This window comes from Myotis daubentonii, chromosome 16, assembly GCF_963259705.1.
Source record: "Myotis daubentonii chromosome 16, mMyoDau2.1, whole genome shotgun sequence".
In the NCBI taxonomy this organism is placed as follows: Eukaryota; Metazoa; Chordata; class Mammalia; order Chiroptera; family Vespertilionidae; genus Myotis; species Myotis daubentonii.
Genome location: NC_081855.1, coordinates 5321326 through 5337874, shown reverse-complemented (window position 1 = coordinate 5337874; position 16549 = coordinate 5321326). Strand labels below are relative to the sequence as shown.

General features: G+C 46.8%; 2 pseudogenes; one reads left to right on the top strand and one right to left on the bottom strand.

The window, feature by feature from the left end:
* Window positions 1-6046: 6046 nt before the first annotated feature.
* On the top strand, window positions 6047-6688 carry LOC132217804 (UPF0711 protein C18orf21 homolog; annotated as a pseudogene).
* A 1316-nt stretch (window positions 6689-8004) lies between these two features.
* Window positions 8005-9038, bottom strand: LOC132219341 (TIP41-like protein; annotated as a pseudogene).
* Window positions 9039-16549: the final 7511 nt, after the last annotated feature.

The following is a 16549-nucleotide window of genomic DNA, read 5'->3' as shown; positions in this document are numbered from 1 at the left end:
CACTGAATGTGAGCGCGGGGAATGGAATTATGCCTGGGTCAGACCAAACATGCCTGCCCCCAATAGGTTGTCATCAATAATCTTGTGGTTCTGCAAACTAAACAGGAAGGGAGGACAATGCACATTACCTTTCACTGTCTGTGTGACTGTCAGAGGGAATTTTCAACTGATAATCTGTGTCCCAGGCCTCACTGGCTTGTACATAAAGATTGGTTCTTGGGGGATTAAAAATGGTGGCAGTGTAAGTGGAAGCTACACTGATACTCTCCCAGGACCAAACTGAAAATACAACTAAAATACAGAAAAACCACCCTGAAGATTCAATTGCAGACTAGCTGGAGAGAACCCTGATAATCAAGTGCGGAAAGTGGAGACCACATAGAGACTGGCAGGAGGGAGGAGATGCTAGAGGCTGGCTGGGCGCCCACAGACAGCAGCTGAAGGTTTAGAGCCGCAGTTCTCAACCTGTGGGCCACAACCCTTTTGTGGGTCTAATGACCCTTTCACAGGGGTCGCCTAAGGCCATCGGAAAACACATATATAATTATATATTGTTTTTGTGATTAATCACTATGCTTTAATTCTGTTCAATTTGTAACAGTGAAATTGGGGGTCACCACAACATGAGGAACTGTATTAAAGGGTCTCGGCATTAGGAAGGTTGAGAACCACTGGTTTAGAGGAATATTTCAGCTGTGTAGGGTTCTCGCTGAGAACCCTGAGGTCTAATCCCCAAACTGGGCTCCGAAGCCCAGAGCACCAGAACTGAGAAAGGTGTCCATAGAACATCTGGCTGTGAAAAGCAGCAGGGTTGCTGTCTGCCAGGGAAAGATGGCTGGAAATGTAGGCACCCTCTTAAAGGGCCAACACACAAAATTTCAAGTGCAGCCACTCACCTTGGACCCCAGCAGAGGGAGGGCAGAGTGGACTGGAGCTGTGTGAGGAGAGTCCAGGGTTGGGAGCTCTAGGGTTGGAGCCATCCGTTTCCTGTGCTGAGTCATTTCCTCATGCTGGAGAGGACATATTTCTCCTACCTCAGCTATCCAGGTGATTTTGGCCTGGGGGAAAGGCAGTCACCACACCCTGTTGCAAGAGCTTTCACCCCACCCTGTAGTCCATAGCCTAAGGCCAATCAAGGCTAATTACAATCGCACTGCAGGCAGAGGAAGATCTTTGGAGGCTTTGTCTTTGCCTGATCTCCTTCTGGGCCTGGGGCTTGAAAAGGCAGAGTCTGGTGCACATCTTTGTCCTTTCCAAAGGCACCCAGCCACAACAGAGGGAGCCACAGCTGTGCATTGCTGATAGCTCCAAACAGGGTACCCAGGGCCAATCAGAAACAGCGTCTGACATTGTCCTGCACTAGAGGTTGGGAGTCATAGCAGATTTACCTAAAACACAGACACAAACTCAAACAGGCAGCAATAATTGGGAGACAAAAAAAAACAACAACCCCCAAATGAACAAACAAGAGAATTCTCCGGAAGAAAGATAAATTAAATGGAGATAATAAATTTATCTGATATAGAGTTCTGAATAATGATAATAAAGATGCTCAACAGCATGAAAAAAGATATAGTAACTATGAAAAAGACCAGTTGGAAATAAAGAATGACATAGCACAAATAAAGGCCACATTGGAAGGAATACACAGCAAATCAGGGGAAGCTGAGGATCAGAACAGTGAATTAGAAGACAGGGTAGAAAAATGCACTCAATCAGAGAACCAGAAAGAAAAAACAATTAAAAACAGGACAGTTTAAGGGAGTTGTGGGACAACATGAAATGTAACAATATTCACATAATAGGTGTACCAGAAGGAGAAGAAAGTGAGCAAGGGCTAGAGAATGTGTTTGTAGAAATAACTGCAGGAAACTTCCCTAACCTGGTGAAGGAAAAAGTCACACAAGTTCAGGAGGCACAGAGAGTCCAAGCAAGAAGAACTCAAACAGACCCACACCCAGACACATCATAATTAAAATGCCAAAAGTTAAAGACAAAGAGAGAATCTTAAAGGCAGCAAGAGAAAAGCAATTTGTTACATACAAAGGAGCTCCCATAGGCCTTCAAATGATTTCTCACCAGAAATGCTACAGGCCAGAAGGGAATGGCACGAAGTATTCAAGGTAATGAAACCAAGAATCTGAAACCAAGATTACTATATCCAGCAAGGCTATTGTTTAAAATAGATCACTGGATTTAGTCTTGAGTAGCCTAAGGAAATCATTCACAGGTGGGGGCAGAAGTTTTCCAACAGGGTGGTGCAATTGCTTCTGACTGGAGGATAATTGGTCTTCTCAGTCTCTTATGGACCTCAGAACTTCACAGGGTGAGGCAAGGAGTTTTCCAGTAGGGTGGGGTAACTATCTCCCTGCCAGCCAAAAACTGCCTGGATAGCAAAAGTCTGAGAAAGTTGTCCTCCACAGTGTGAGGGAGTGACTAAGCACTGGAAACCCGGGTGGCTGCCCTGCGAGCTCTAACCACAGAGCCCCCAACCCTGGACTCTCCTCACACAGCTCCAATCCACTCCGTCCTCCCTCTGCTGGGGTCCAAGGTGAGTGGCTGCACTTGAAATTTTGTGTGTTGGCCCTTTAAGAGGGTGCCTGCATTTCCAACCGTCTTTCCCTGGCAGACAGCAACCCTGCTGCTTTTCACAGCCAGATGTTCTGTGGGCACCTTTCTCAGTTCTGGTGCTCTCTGCTAGGCGGCCCAGCTTGGGGTTTAGAGCTCAGAGTTCTCAATGGCACCCCCTGAGCTGAGCTATCTCTCTGGAACTGCAGCTGCTGTCTGTGTGAGCCTGGTCAGCCCTTTCGCACCTCCTCCATCCTGCCAGTCTCTATGGCGTCTCCACTTTCCGCCCTTGGTTATCAGGGTTCTCTCCAGCTAGCCTTCAGTTGAATTTTCAGGGTGGTTTTTCTGTATTTTAGTTGGTCCTGGGAGGGTGTCTGTGTAGCATCCACTTACTCCGCCGCCATTTTAAACCTCAATATAACTTCTTTATTTTTCAAATTGTTCTAACTTTGTCCTGACTCCCCATCTCATCAGGCAACAGAGATAACCTCAATTTGCCAATTTCCTATTTTAGTGAAATGGCCAGATGAAGGGAAGCCCAGATGGCTGCCCCACAGCATCCCTGGATAACCCATTCCAATGAGACCAAGACGACAGAAGAGATGTCTTCATTAAAGCATGGAAAGAGCCTGGCCGGCGTGACTCAGTGGTTGGACATCGACCTATGAACCTGGAGGTCACGGTTTGATTCCTGGTTGGGGCACATGCCTGGGTTGCGGGCTCGATCCCCAGTAGGGGGTGTTCAGGAGTCAGTCGATCAATGATTCTCTCTCATTATTGATGTTTCTATCTCTCTCTCCCTCTTCCTTCCTCTCTAAAATCAATAAAAATATTTTTTTTTACAAAAAGTATAAAGCTATATTAGCTATATAAAAGCTATATTAGCTAGGTTTGCTTGAGGTTACTGAGAGATTTTTTTACACTTGGAGAACTTAATAATCAGTGATAGACACTTGAAAACTAAGCAAATAAAAGAGGCAATTAGTAACTCTAGGGAAAAAAAGAGTTTAACAAGAAAGAAAGTGCAGTACATGTCCCAGTGTAAACACAGTCATAGTGACAAGGCTGTGAAGTAAAGGTTCTTAGCTAAGGGATACCGACTGTGAGCTCAAGAAGGGGTTTAGAGGCATATGTGCATGTTTTTGGTTCCCAGTACTGGCACTTGAATGTCCTTTACAATGAAGAATTGTCCCATCACAATGCCAATATTGCCCTTACTAAGAAATTGAATATTGATTAAATAAAAAAAATTGTGACTAACTATTGAGGAAATGGCAGTGGGTGGAGAAACGTGTATGCATGCAAACAGGTTCTAACAGTGCAGCTGCCGGAGGGGAATACCAGTTGAGGCTAACAAGAGGCCGGCCAAAAACATAAAAAGAAAAACCAGAAAGGGACATGCCCATAAGAGACTTGAAGAGCTCTGACATGTTCTTTGGAATATGGAAGTCCACATACATCCAGGAAAGACCTGAACACACCCTCCTCTCGCACGTTGGGCTGACTTCGAGGCTCTGAGTGAACAGAGATGGAAGCTAAGGCCGAGTTTCGAGCTGTCCACAGAGCACGAGAAGCCCACTGAGCGGTCTGCCAAGGCTGCAAGACCTGTGGGTTCAAAGCATTTAAGGAAATCTCTGCCCAATCATTAGCTGACCACTGAGTTGTCACACGTGATAAAGAGTACAGACGTTACAGAATTAGTCCAGGAAATTCACTAAGAACACAGCAACAGCAACCAAGGGGAAGGAGGGAGAAGATCTCATCTTCATAATTCCCATGTTATACAATCCAAATGTTGTGTTTTCAACCAAAAAAATGAGACATACATTTAAACAGAAAAATAAGGTCTCATGTAAGTTTAAAACAGTCCATAGAAACTGTCCCTAAGGTGTCCCAGATGCAGACAATGTAGTCCTAGTCGATGATTTTAAATCAGCCGTCACGACCATGTCAAAAACTAAAAAGAATCAAGTCTAAAGAATTAAGGGGAAGTATGGGAATAATGTTTCATCAAATAGAGAATCTCAATAAACAGATAGAAATTATGAAAAAGAGCCCAATAGGAATTCTAGAGCTGAGAAGTACAGTAACTGAAATGAGAACTTCAGTAGAGGGGCTCACAAGTAGGTTTGAACTGGTAGAAGCAAGAATCAGAAGACTGAAAAAAGGCCAATTGCAAGTAGCCAGTGGGAAGAATAGGCAAATAAAAGGCTGAAGAAAAGTGAGCAGAGCTCAGAAACCTGTCCACACCATCAGTGCGCTGACACATGCAGAATGAGAGTCCCCAAAGGACAGGAGAGACAGATGGGACAGGAAGAAAATTTAAAGAAAAAAATGGTGAAAAACTTCCATAACTTGATAAAAAAAAAATTTAATCTGCACATGCAAGAAGCTCAATGAACCGCAAATGGGATAAAAGTAAAGGGATATCCTATACACGATATTCAAACTGTCAAGTCCAGAGCCAAAGACAATCTTGAACACAGCAAGAGAGAGCTGATGCATCATGTGCAAGGAATCCTCAATAAAACTGACCTGTGACGTCTTATAAAAAATCATGGAGACCAGCAGGCAGAGGAATAACAAGACAGCAGATAAAAAATCCACCACTGGGAGACCTAAAATAATTACTACAATAAATACTAAAGGTAACCCAAATCTGCATGAAGAAGTAAAGTGCACCAGTAGAGGTAACTATACTGGTAAATATAAAACACCAGAGGCCCAGTGCACGAAACTCGTGCACTGGTGGGTCCCTAGCAGCTGCCAGCTGCCGGCCGGGTACTCTCTCCCTTCCCCTGTCTGTCTTCACTGCAGCCGCTGGTCTAATTCCTGGACAAACTCCTGGTCGAGGGGACAATTTGCATACTACACTTTTATTATATAGGATAGTATCCTATCTAATAATAGCCAAAAATGGTAATTAACCGTACCTTCACTACACCTTCCATGGGCTAATCAGGGTGATATGCAAATTAACCACCAACAAAGATGGCGGTAAATTTGCATATACCGGTTGGGAGCGTAGCAAGTCAGGCAGCCGAAAACAAGCCAGGCGGTGGAGGCGGGAGGAAAACAAGCTGGGCCGGGCGGCGGAGGGAGGCGGGTACGAAACAACCCAGGATGGGTGGCTGAGGGAGGCAGGAATGAAACAAGCCGGACATCCCCCGAGGGGTGCCAGGCTGCGAGAGGGCACAGGCCGGGCTGAGGGGCGCGCCCCCCCTCCCCGAGTGCACAGATTGTTGTGCACTGGGCCTCTAGTAATAAATATAAAAGGCATCATAAAAAGAATAGTTATAAATCTGTGTTGAAGGGCACACAAGATATGATTTGTACGACAATAATAGAAAAAAGGAAGGGGGAAGGGAGCTCTGTAGGATCAAAGCTTTTGTATAACATTGTATATTGTAAAAATCTAATAAAAGAATTGATGTGACCTTTTGTCACCAGGTCTTAACAGAGTGGGAACGGTAGGGCAATGAGGCAGAAGCACTACCTGGAGGGGGAAATTGCAAGACAGCTGCCAGGGCCCGGCATGCTTCTCTTTTGGGCCTAAAGTTCGTCACATGATGCTGAAAGCACTTTTGAAAGAACAAGTCTTCACTGTTCCCAGTTGCTGGTTCCGGATAATTCTTAAATTTGCCTCCAACCCAAGCCCAAACTGACACCCAAAATATAAAACTTCTTAATTGAGAAGCAATCAATTATACACTCAGTTTTAAAGAAGCAAAATAGTAGAAAAGTACAAAGACTCCAAAAGTGTGTTGTTGATTACTTATAAAACCGGCAGCAAAACAGTTCAGCATCACAGTAAAAGCACAAGCATCCCATCAGCACAAAGAGCGATGCTGCCACTCCCGCGAGGACACTCCGCCTGCACACACCTGCCAGGAGGACGCCAGGTTCTGCCAACCTAAGTCACAGCACGTCTGTCCCAAAGACAAGAGCCCGGCACTGCGTTTCAGAGCACCTACATCTGGGCAAATCAACGCATATGTGCTCCTCAAGACAATGTGAATGAAACCAAACACACTTCTCTCAACTGAAAATGTTACGTAATCAGAGTGAGTCCCAAAAGAATTCTAAGGTGAACGTTAGAAATTCCTTATCTTCTTTGTAAAAGATGGACTATGACAATAAAGAAAGTGTTTAATGCAACTTCTGAAACTAAAACTAAAAGAATTGATATGAAATTAAAACTGTTCACTGGAATGTATCTATTTAACAAAAAAAGAGGCATAATGGAGGAATAGATGAACAGAAAAGGCATAAGACATAGCAAACACCTAGCAAAATGGTAGATGTAAATCCCACCTTATCTGAATACCACTAAAATGCAAATGAATTAAATATTCTCATTAAAAAGTAGATATTGATAGAATGTGTTTAAAAAATTAGATCCAAATATATGTTGCCTATGAGAAACATACTTTAGATTCAAAAACACAAATAGACTGAAATAAAAGGATGGAAAAAGTTATATTATGCAGAGTAACCAAAAGAGAACTGGAGTAGCTACACTAATCCCAGACAAAACAAACTTTAAGATACGATTGTTACTAGAGACAAGTAAGAATGTTTTAAAATGATAAAAGGGTCAATTCCTTATAAATATGCATGCACCTAGTAGTGGAGCCTCAGAATACATAAAGCAAAAACTGCCAGAATTGAAGGGAGAAATAGACAAGTTAACAGTAATAGCTGAAGATCTAAAGGACATCTCCACAGAACACTCCACCCAACGACAGCACACATTTGCTCAATGCAGGTGGACATTCTCCAAAACAGATCATAGAGCAGGCCATAAAACAAGATTCAATGAACTTAAAATTATTGAAATCATACAAAGTATGTAGTTCAACCAAAATGTAAGTGTCTCGTTTTCTTATCCATTCAGTAACCCTGTGTCTTTTATTTAAAGCATATACTCCATTTGCATTTAAATTGTGGATAGATATTTAGTTATTAGGCCATTTTATTATGCATACTAGAGGTCCCGTGGCCTGGCCCTCTCACAGTTCGGGACCCCTCAGGGGATGTCAGATAGCGAGTTTCGCCTGATCTTCACAGGCCCTAGCCAGACAAGCCCAATCCCGACCCCTGAAGGCCCAATCCCAATCCCCACAGGCCCGATCCAGACAGGAGGGAGCCTGATCCTGTGCATTAAGCATCTGCCCCCTGGTGGTCAGTGCGCATCATAGCGACGGGTTGACTGGTTGTTTGGTTGCTTAGGCTTTTATATATAGAGATATTTTCTTTTTCTTCTTTTTTATTTTGAGTGTAACCTGCCTGCAACAATCTTATATTTTTTTTCCTTTAAGGCTACAGAAAATCTGCACATAGACAAGGCAACTAATTATGATAATAAAAATGCCCCCATCCACAAAGCCAAAGTCTCCATCTCATTCCACGGTGAGTGTGTGGTACAGTCATACTCTATTCTACAGCTGCATTTTCTTGTGAGTCTGTGAGGTTATGATCAATTCTTTCTGGAAATCTTAGCTCCTCACAAACTGCCTTCTTGATCAGTAAATATTGTGGTATTTCATGAGGTTCTGTGAAGAGGAAGGTGAAACGTGTTAAATTAGCAGTTTTAGCTCTCCTACAATGTCCATTCTTGTAACGTGTAGGTCTTGTTGGCCTCATGGAAAGCCCCGTGCCATGGTAAAGCACTCCATCGATTCTCAAGAAGCCCGCAGCAGCTAAGGAGCGGAAGGCATTACTTTAATTTGCACTAAGGCTCGAAGCTCCATGATCATGAACTTCATCCTCAAACAGGAGAACTTCTTAAAAAATTTAATCTGTTCTCTGGCTTTCAATTTCTACCTATATCAGTGATGGCGAACCTCTGACACCTCTGACATGTGAACTCATTTTTTTTGGTTGATTTTTCTTTGTTAAATGGCATTTAAATATATAAAATAAATATCAAAAATATAAGTCTTTGTTTTACTATGGTTGCAAATATCAAAAAATTTCTATATGTGACACGGCACCAGAGTTAAGTTAAGGTTTTTCAAAATGCTGACACGCCGAGCTCAAAAGGTTCGCCATCACTGACCTATATGATCTGTTGTCGGTACAACCTTCAGCATAAGTGATTTGCCAAGTAATGCTCTGTTCTCACTGGTTGTAAGTTCCGGTCATGTGGTTTATTAACCTCCCTGAAGGGTCCCCCTCTTTCCTGCTTTCCTGCCACTCCTCCACACAGGTGTCTTTAAGCCTCTCTTGGCAGGTGGTTACACATCTGAATGCACCTGGAGCATTAAACTCAATCTCAGAGCCAGAACCACGCTGGATTCTGAAACCATGGTGTCTCCAAACATCATTTCAGGGAGAAATGGCTTATGCAGTACATCAGCTCACTTCTCCACGCCTGCTGACCACACGATGTGGGTCTTGGCCATTGTCAGCTTCCAGGGCACAAAGGAGAGGTCCTGGTGGCTGCTCTGGAAGCTGTGGGCCATCATGACTGAGGCAGGGCCAACAGTATTTTCTTCTTAAAAAGTCCCTTTAACATTTTTTGCAATATGGGTTGGTAGTAATGAATTCCTTTATTTGTGTGTGTGTGTGTGTGGAGGGGGGAGGTGAGGTGGGGGGACGGACGGTGTTTTTTGCCTGCGGAGCTCTTTACCTGTCTTTAAATTGTAAATGATAGCTTTGCTGTAATTTTGGTTGTCTTTGCTTTTCATCCCTTTGAATATTTCTTGCCATTCCCTTCTGGCCTGCAAAGTTTCTGTTGAGAAATCAGCTGACAGTCTTATGGGTGCTCCCTTGTGGGTAACTAACTGCTTTTCTCTTGCTGCTTTTAAGATTCTCTCCTTGTCTTTAACGTTTAGCATTTTAATTTTAATGTGTCTTGGTGTGGGCCTCTTTGGGTTCCTCTTGTTTTGGACTCTGTCCTCCTTAGACGTGTATGTCTATTTCCTTCACCAGATGAGAGAAGTTTTCCATCATTATTTCTTCAAATAGATTTTCCATTCCTAGTTCCCTGCCTTCTCCTTCTGATAGCTCCTATGATGTTGGTACATTTGAAGTTGTCCCAGAGGCCCCTTAAACTATCGTCCTTTCTTTTTTTTCTTTCTTTTTTTTTTTTTGTGCTGATTGGATGTTTTCTGCTACTTTATATTTCAAATTGCTGATTCAGTCATCTGCTTCATCTAATCTACTGTTGATTGCATCTAATGTATTTCTCATTTCAGTAATTGTATTCTTCATTTCTGACTAGTTCTTTATGCTTCCTATCTCCATTTTTGTGTTTCCTATCTCTTGAAGTTCTCACTAAGTTAATCTACTCTTCCCCTAAGTTCATTGAACAACCTTATAACCTGTGTTGTGAACTCTGCATCAGGTAGATTGCTTGTCTCCATTTTGTTTACTTATTTTTCTAGAGTTCTGTTCAGTTCTTTTATTTGGAACATGTTTCTGTGTCCCCTCATTTTGGCTGCCTCCCTGTGTTTGTTTCTATGTAATTGAGTAGAGCTGCTATCTCTCCCGGTCTTAGTAGAGTGGCCTTATGTAGTAGGTTTTCTGTAGGACCCAGTGGTTCTGACTCCCTGGTCACTTGAGCCTGGTGCTCCAGGTGTGTGCAGTCCAGTTGTAGCTGAGCCTGTATTTCTGTTGTCACATCAGTGTGAGGGACTGACGCTCAAGCTGATTGGTTATGAGGGCTGGATGTGACTACAGTGAAGCTGTGGTGCAGGGACTGACTCTATGGGTCAGGGCTCACTTCAATGAGGTTCTGGTGCTGTGGAGTCTGCCCTTTGGGCGTGTCATCTGTGGAGGGTGCTTCGGTGGTGCTCTAGTGTGGTCTATAGCTGGCCACTGGGTATGTTGGTTCTGGGGCCTTGGGAAGGGCACCGGCGCAGGCCAAGGTCAGTCCCTGCCTCTGTCCTAACTGGGGCCCCAGTTATGAACTAGGAAGTGATCTGCAGATGGTTGCCACTGTGCTGGGCTTAGAGGTGCCTGGGAGAGGCTAAGCTGCAATCTGAGGCCAACTGCCACTCGTACTGGGCTTGGGGATGTTTAGCAAATGGTACAGGGCATGTTGAGGGCAGATGTTGCTTGTTTGGGGTTTGAGAGATTTTAGGAACATTCACAGCATGAGCCAAAACAGGTGGTTTGTATGGAAAAGCCACTGGAAGTGGCTTGGGTGAGTCCAAAAGTTAGGTGAGGTGGGTGCACTTCAGGGACTCACCAGGCTGGGCAAACATGATTAGCTAGGTTGATGGAGACTCAGATATGGCGTCTGCCTGCACGTGCAGACTGGGCACAGGGAGCGCTCAACAAAGGAAGACTAGTTTCTGCCAGCACTTCTGTCTGGGAGAAAGGCACCCCTCCCGCCCTTGCTCTGAAGCCAGGCAATTCGCTTCCTCCTTGTATGTCTGTGGCACCTTTTGAGCTGCTGCCCAGCGCGGGAGCCCAGAGAGAGCGTGTCTTACTAAGTCCGTGCACGGACCCTTTAAGAGGAACACCTGGAACTCCAGAAGCCCTCTGTCTCACTCAGCCACCATCTCCACTGGTTCTCACAGCCAGGCGTTATGTGGACGTCCGCTCCTGGAACCCCAGGCGGGGGACCTGGTGTGGGGCTTGGCACCCCTTACTCTCCAGAGGAAACCTCCAAAGGTGAGACACTCCTCCTGATTTTAACCACCATACGTAGGTGTGGAACTAGCCTGTTCTGAGTCTCCACCCCACCCATCAGTCTTGCTGTGGCTTCTTCTGAATATCCTTGGTTATAGGGCTTCTGTTCGGCTAGACTTCAGGCAGCTCCGAATGATAGTTTTTCTGAAGTTTAGTTGTAATTTTGATGTGGTTGTGGAAGGAGGAGAGCACGGTGATTAACTACGCCACCATCTTGACTGGAAGTCTCCAAGAGGTTCAATCATTTGATCAAGTAGCTCAGCTTGGGGAAGGCAAGGCGAGAATTGGAACCCAACAGCCTGGCAGCAAAGCCTTCACCTCCAGCCACCACTCAATGCTTGACCATCACCGCCTCCACGGGGAAGGAAGCGCATGCGGGAGGGAATAACACTATTTTACGCACTTGCTATGATTTCTTATTTGAAAAATTAATATTCCTTTCTGGTGAAGGTTAGAAATAAGTTCCTGCATCAAGACCCTGGCTGAGGTGGCTCAGTTAGCTGGGCGTCGTCTTGTGCACCAAAATGTTGACGGATTGATTCCTGGTCGGGGCACGTGCCCAGTGCAGGCTCGATCCCCAGTAGGAGGCGTGCAGCTGGCATCTATCCATGTTCTGCTCTCACATCGATGGCTCTCTCTCTCTCTCCCTCTCCCTTCTTTTCTCTCTGAGAAAAAATAAAAATATGTTTAAGTTCCTTTTCTTAACAGCAAACTAACCAAGGTCACAAGATCTATGTTCAGAACATCTGTGTTCAAAGGCAGGCCAAAACCCTTTCTCAGAACCCACCTCCAAGCCCCTCAGATTCCATCCCATTGGCCAAGATGGTGTCACATCTCCCCACTCAACCAGTCACTGACAGGGGAACAGGATGATCTGTCATGACTGGTCCCAGGGAGGAGGGAGGAGCCCACCCTGAACAGAATTAGGGTCTGTTAACGTGGATTATTGGAGAGAGGGTGGAGGTGATCTGTGGTGCCTGCCGCAGCCATGCAGGTATTTTCCTCAAAAAGAAGGCATTCCTGGTGTGGAATGTGACCCCCTTCGGCATCATCAGATCCCCAAGGGATGTCTCCTTTGGGGTTCCACCGAGCAGCCTCCCTGGAAGGGAGTAAGTACAAGCAGCAGGAACAGCAGCCGCGGCGGCTCTCCTGCCAGGTGCGGCTGAACCTGCACAGGCAGGTCCCTTACGAGGCAGCCTGCTTCCTCCAGGCTGCACCTTGCCAGCCTGGAACATGGGTGCAGGTCTGCACCTCAGGCCCTGGGTGCTCCTGCCCCTGCATCTCCCGCTGGGCCTGCTGGCCAGGCCACCCCAAACACCACAGCCGGTGGAAGTGAGATGCCCGGGTGGGAGATGGCTCTTTCCACAGGGATTCCTGGCCCGGGCCAGCTGGGGCGATCTGGGGTGGCCCGCCCAGTCTGGCCCACGCTGGCTGCATACCGAGGGAGCGCCGTTTCCCGGAAGCCATTGCTGACAAGTGCCCTGATTTGGGGATTACTTGCCCTTTTCCAGAAGAATTGAAAAGCAGCAGCACTTGCGGATGTGGGTGGGCCTTGGCGGCCAGCCAGCGTCTGTCTCTCCCACGCTCCTGCGCGGCCTCACTCCAAGGCCAGGAAAGGCTGAGGGAGAGCCCTGCGGGCAGACGCAGGAGTCGCAGGAGTCGCCGCTGCAGACTCTTTGCTGCTTCCATTGGCTCGGCACCCCCATTGCGTAGGCAGCGGTCAGTCCTCAGCCCCAACCAGCTGTGCCTCTCTGCAGCCTGGGCTGCTCCACCTCCCCTCCTGCATTGACCTTCTGCCTCTACTCTCCTCAGGCTCCTCTCTGGGCCTTTCTTTGCTACTTCAGGTCCCTTAAAAGTCTTCGCTCAAGACTTTCCTCTGGCGGGGCACTGGGGGAGCCTCGCCGTGGGCATTCCCTGGCTCCACCGCAGAGCCGTGAGCCCTGAGGCCGGGGCACCCAGCGGCTGCGAGACTTTCAAGAGCTTCTCCTGCCAGTCCCTTGGCGCAGGGCCGGGGGCCTGGTCTGTGGGCCACGTGGGGTCACCAGATAAAACACCAGAACGTCCAGGAAAACTGGAATTTCAGGTAAACAATGATAATTTTTAGCATAAGTACATCTGCTGCAATGTTGAGGGCATACAGTAACTGATTATTTGTTGTTTACCTGGAATTCACCCCTTACTGGCTGCCCTGCGTTGACCGCTTGCTTCTGCAGCCCCACCTGAGCGACTTGGAAACCTGAGTTCCAAACCAGACAGGGCCCGAGGCCACCACTGGCGTCAGTCTGCGTCCCCGCCCGCCTTCGGTGGAAGATCGCTTTCTCCTGGGTGCCCTGGGCAGCTGATGGGGTCTGCGCCGGCTGAGGCAGCTCTGAGCACGGAGCCTGCCCAGCGCGGCTTCCCAGCGTCTCCTCCTCGGAGGGAGACATCCCCCCACACAACCACGGGTGCCCAGTGGCCTGTCCAGCCACGTTTAGAGCCAGTTTGGGTTTTTAACCCGAATTGTCCAGCCAATGCCATTGAAGGCGCACCCCCCATTCCTGAGAGAGTCGCCAATCAGTTGAGTCTGTTCTGCCTCCCCCTCCACCTGCCCAATTCTTGCTCACCTGTAGGGTCACCGTTAATAAGACTGCCTTTGAGAAGCAGCCCTTCGTTCCCTTCCCCCCAGTGAAGTCGTGTCCCCCTGAAACAACCTCCCAATACAGCCTTCACTTTTCCTCCAGGGCCACTGTCAGATGTATAGCTCTCCAGCCATGGGCGACTTTTGGGCTAAAGTCTACCCCCCGTTACTCCCCCGCCCCCCGCCCCCAGAGGTCCCAGGGCAGGGACCTCTCCCTTTGGTCTGCCACTATGTCCTAGCAGCACCTTTTCAGCATGACATGGGGGCCTGGGGACTCGCTGGCAGGCACATGGGAGAGTTGAGAGTCACCAAGGCAGTAAGTGGCCTGAGCAGTGGGGAAGGAGAGGGCTGGCTGGCAGGTGGCTGGATACACAGGAAGGGAAAGACCGCCCCCCTTTCTCCAGCCACCTTTGGTAAACACCTTTCTTCACGAAGGCATCGGTGAATTTGTCTAAACAAGATTGTAGTACAATGCCAGGGATCTTTTTAATTAGCCTGAGCTTGCTTACTTATTTATCTTTTAGATTTAATTGTTGATAGATATTTATTGCCATTTTATTGTTCATATATTTTTTCTTCTTCTTCTTCTTACAGAAAACCCTTTAGCATTTCATATAATACTGCTTTGTGGTGATGAACTCCTTCAGTTTTTTGTCTGGTGAGATCTTTATCTGTATTTTGATTCTAAATGAGAGCTTTGCTGGGTAATCTGGGTTATATGCTTTTCATCACTGTAAATATTTTGTGCCAATCCCTTCTGGCCTGCAAAGTTTCTGTTGAGAAATTAGCTGACGGACTTATGGGCACTTCCTTGTGGGTAATTGCTTTTCCCTTGCTGCTTTACGATTCTCTCTTTGCCTTTAAACCTCTGTATTTTAATTATGATGTGTCTTGGTGTGGGCCTCTTTTGGGTCCTCTTGTTTGAGACTCTGCACTTCCTGGACTTGTATGTTTACTTCCTTCACCAGGTTAGGGAAGTCTTTTGTCATTATTTTTTCACATAGATTTTCAGTCCCTCGCTCTCTGTCTTCTCCTTCTGGCACCTCCATGATATGAATGTTGGCTTTAAGTTGTCCCAAAGGCTTCTTACACTATCCTCATTTTCTAGATTGCTTGTCTCTATTTTGTTTAGTTATTTTTTGTTGTTGTTTCATTCTTTCATTTGGGATATATTTCTTTGTCTCCTCATTTTGGCAGCCTCCTGTGTTTGTTTCTGTGTATTAGGTAGAGCTGCTATATATCTTAGTCTTAGTAGAGTGGCCTAGTGTCATAGGTGTCCTGTAGGGTCCCATGTACAGCTTCCCCACTCACCTGAGCTGGGCACTCCAGGTGGGCACTCCAGGTGGGCTGTGTATACCCTCCTTTGTAGTTGAGCGTTGATTGCTGTTGACATCTCAATGGGAGGGATTTACCTCCAGGCCTGTCAGCTGCAAGGACTGGCTATAACCACGGACCCCTGATCTCTGGAGGAACAGCCGTGCAGGGGTCCACTCAACAGAGCAGGCCTTATTTCTGTGGGGCTCTGGTGCCCAGTGAGTCTGTCCCTTGAGTGTGTCACTTGTGGAGGTGGTTGGGTGGTGGTACTTTGACATGATCTGAAGCTATCCACTGGGTGTGCTGGCTCTGGGACATCCCTGGAGGTGCAGACCAAGGTCAGCCACCACCTGTGTTCTCCCTGGGGTTACCCAGCATGAGCTACAAAGTGATCTGCAGATGGTTGTCACTTGTGCTGGTCTTGGAGGTGCCTAGGTGAAGCCAAGGTGTGAGCCAAGTCATGGGACCACTTAGTGAGAGGTATAGGATTGTTGAGACCAGATACTGCTTGTTTGAGAGATTTTAGGAAAATCTGAAGCAGGAGCCAAGACAGGCTATTTGTATGAAAAAGCTACTGGAAATACAGCTTGGGTGTGCCCACAGTTAGGTAGGGCAAGGTCACAGGGAATCACCAGCGCAGGGCAAGCATTGTGAGCCAGGTTGATGGAGACTCAGATATGGCATCTGCCTGCTGGCTCTGTAGAGGAGAGCTCAACAAAGGAATAATGGCCCCTGCCAGCACTTCTGCCTGGGAGAAAGCTGCTCCCCGCAGCTCTTGCCCTAATGCTGGAGAATTCAGTTCCTCCTCTATGTCTCTGCTGCCTTTCAAGCTGCTGCCTCAGGGCTGGAGCTCAGAGTGAGTGGGTTCTGCCTGTAAGTCCATGCATTGGCCCTTAAGGAGGAACTGCCTGGGACTCCTGCAGCATCTGTCTTCCTCAGCCACAGTCTCCATTGGTTTTAGCAGCTAGAAGTTGTGGGGATTTCTCTTCCTGGGACTGGAACCCTGTCCGTGGGGCCTGGTGTGGGGCTGGGACCCCCTTTCCCCTCAGGGGAGGCCTCCACAGCCAAGATATCCCTCCCGATTTTTATCTGCCACATGCGGGTGTGGGACCAGCCCACTCCGCATCTCTGCTCTTTCTATCAGTCTCCAGGTGGCCTCTTCTTTAATTCCCTAGTTATAGGACTTCCATTCAGCAGTTCTGAATGACGGTTGTTTTGTAGTTTATTTGTAATTTTGATGTGCTTGTGGGAGGAAGCAAGCACTGTGCTTACCTATGCAGTCATTTTGACTGGAAGTCTGAGTTCTTTTATTTTAAAGGCTTAAAAATGTTTAGAATTCTATATTCTCCTCATAACATATCAGTGGTAATTTTTAAAAAAATATATTTTATTGATTTTTTACAGAGA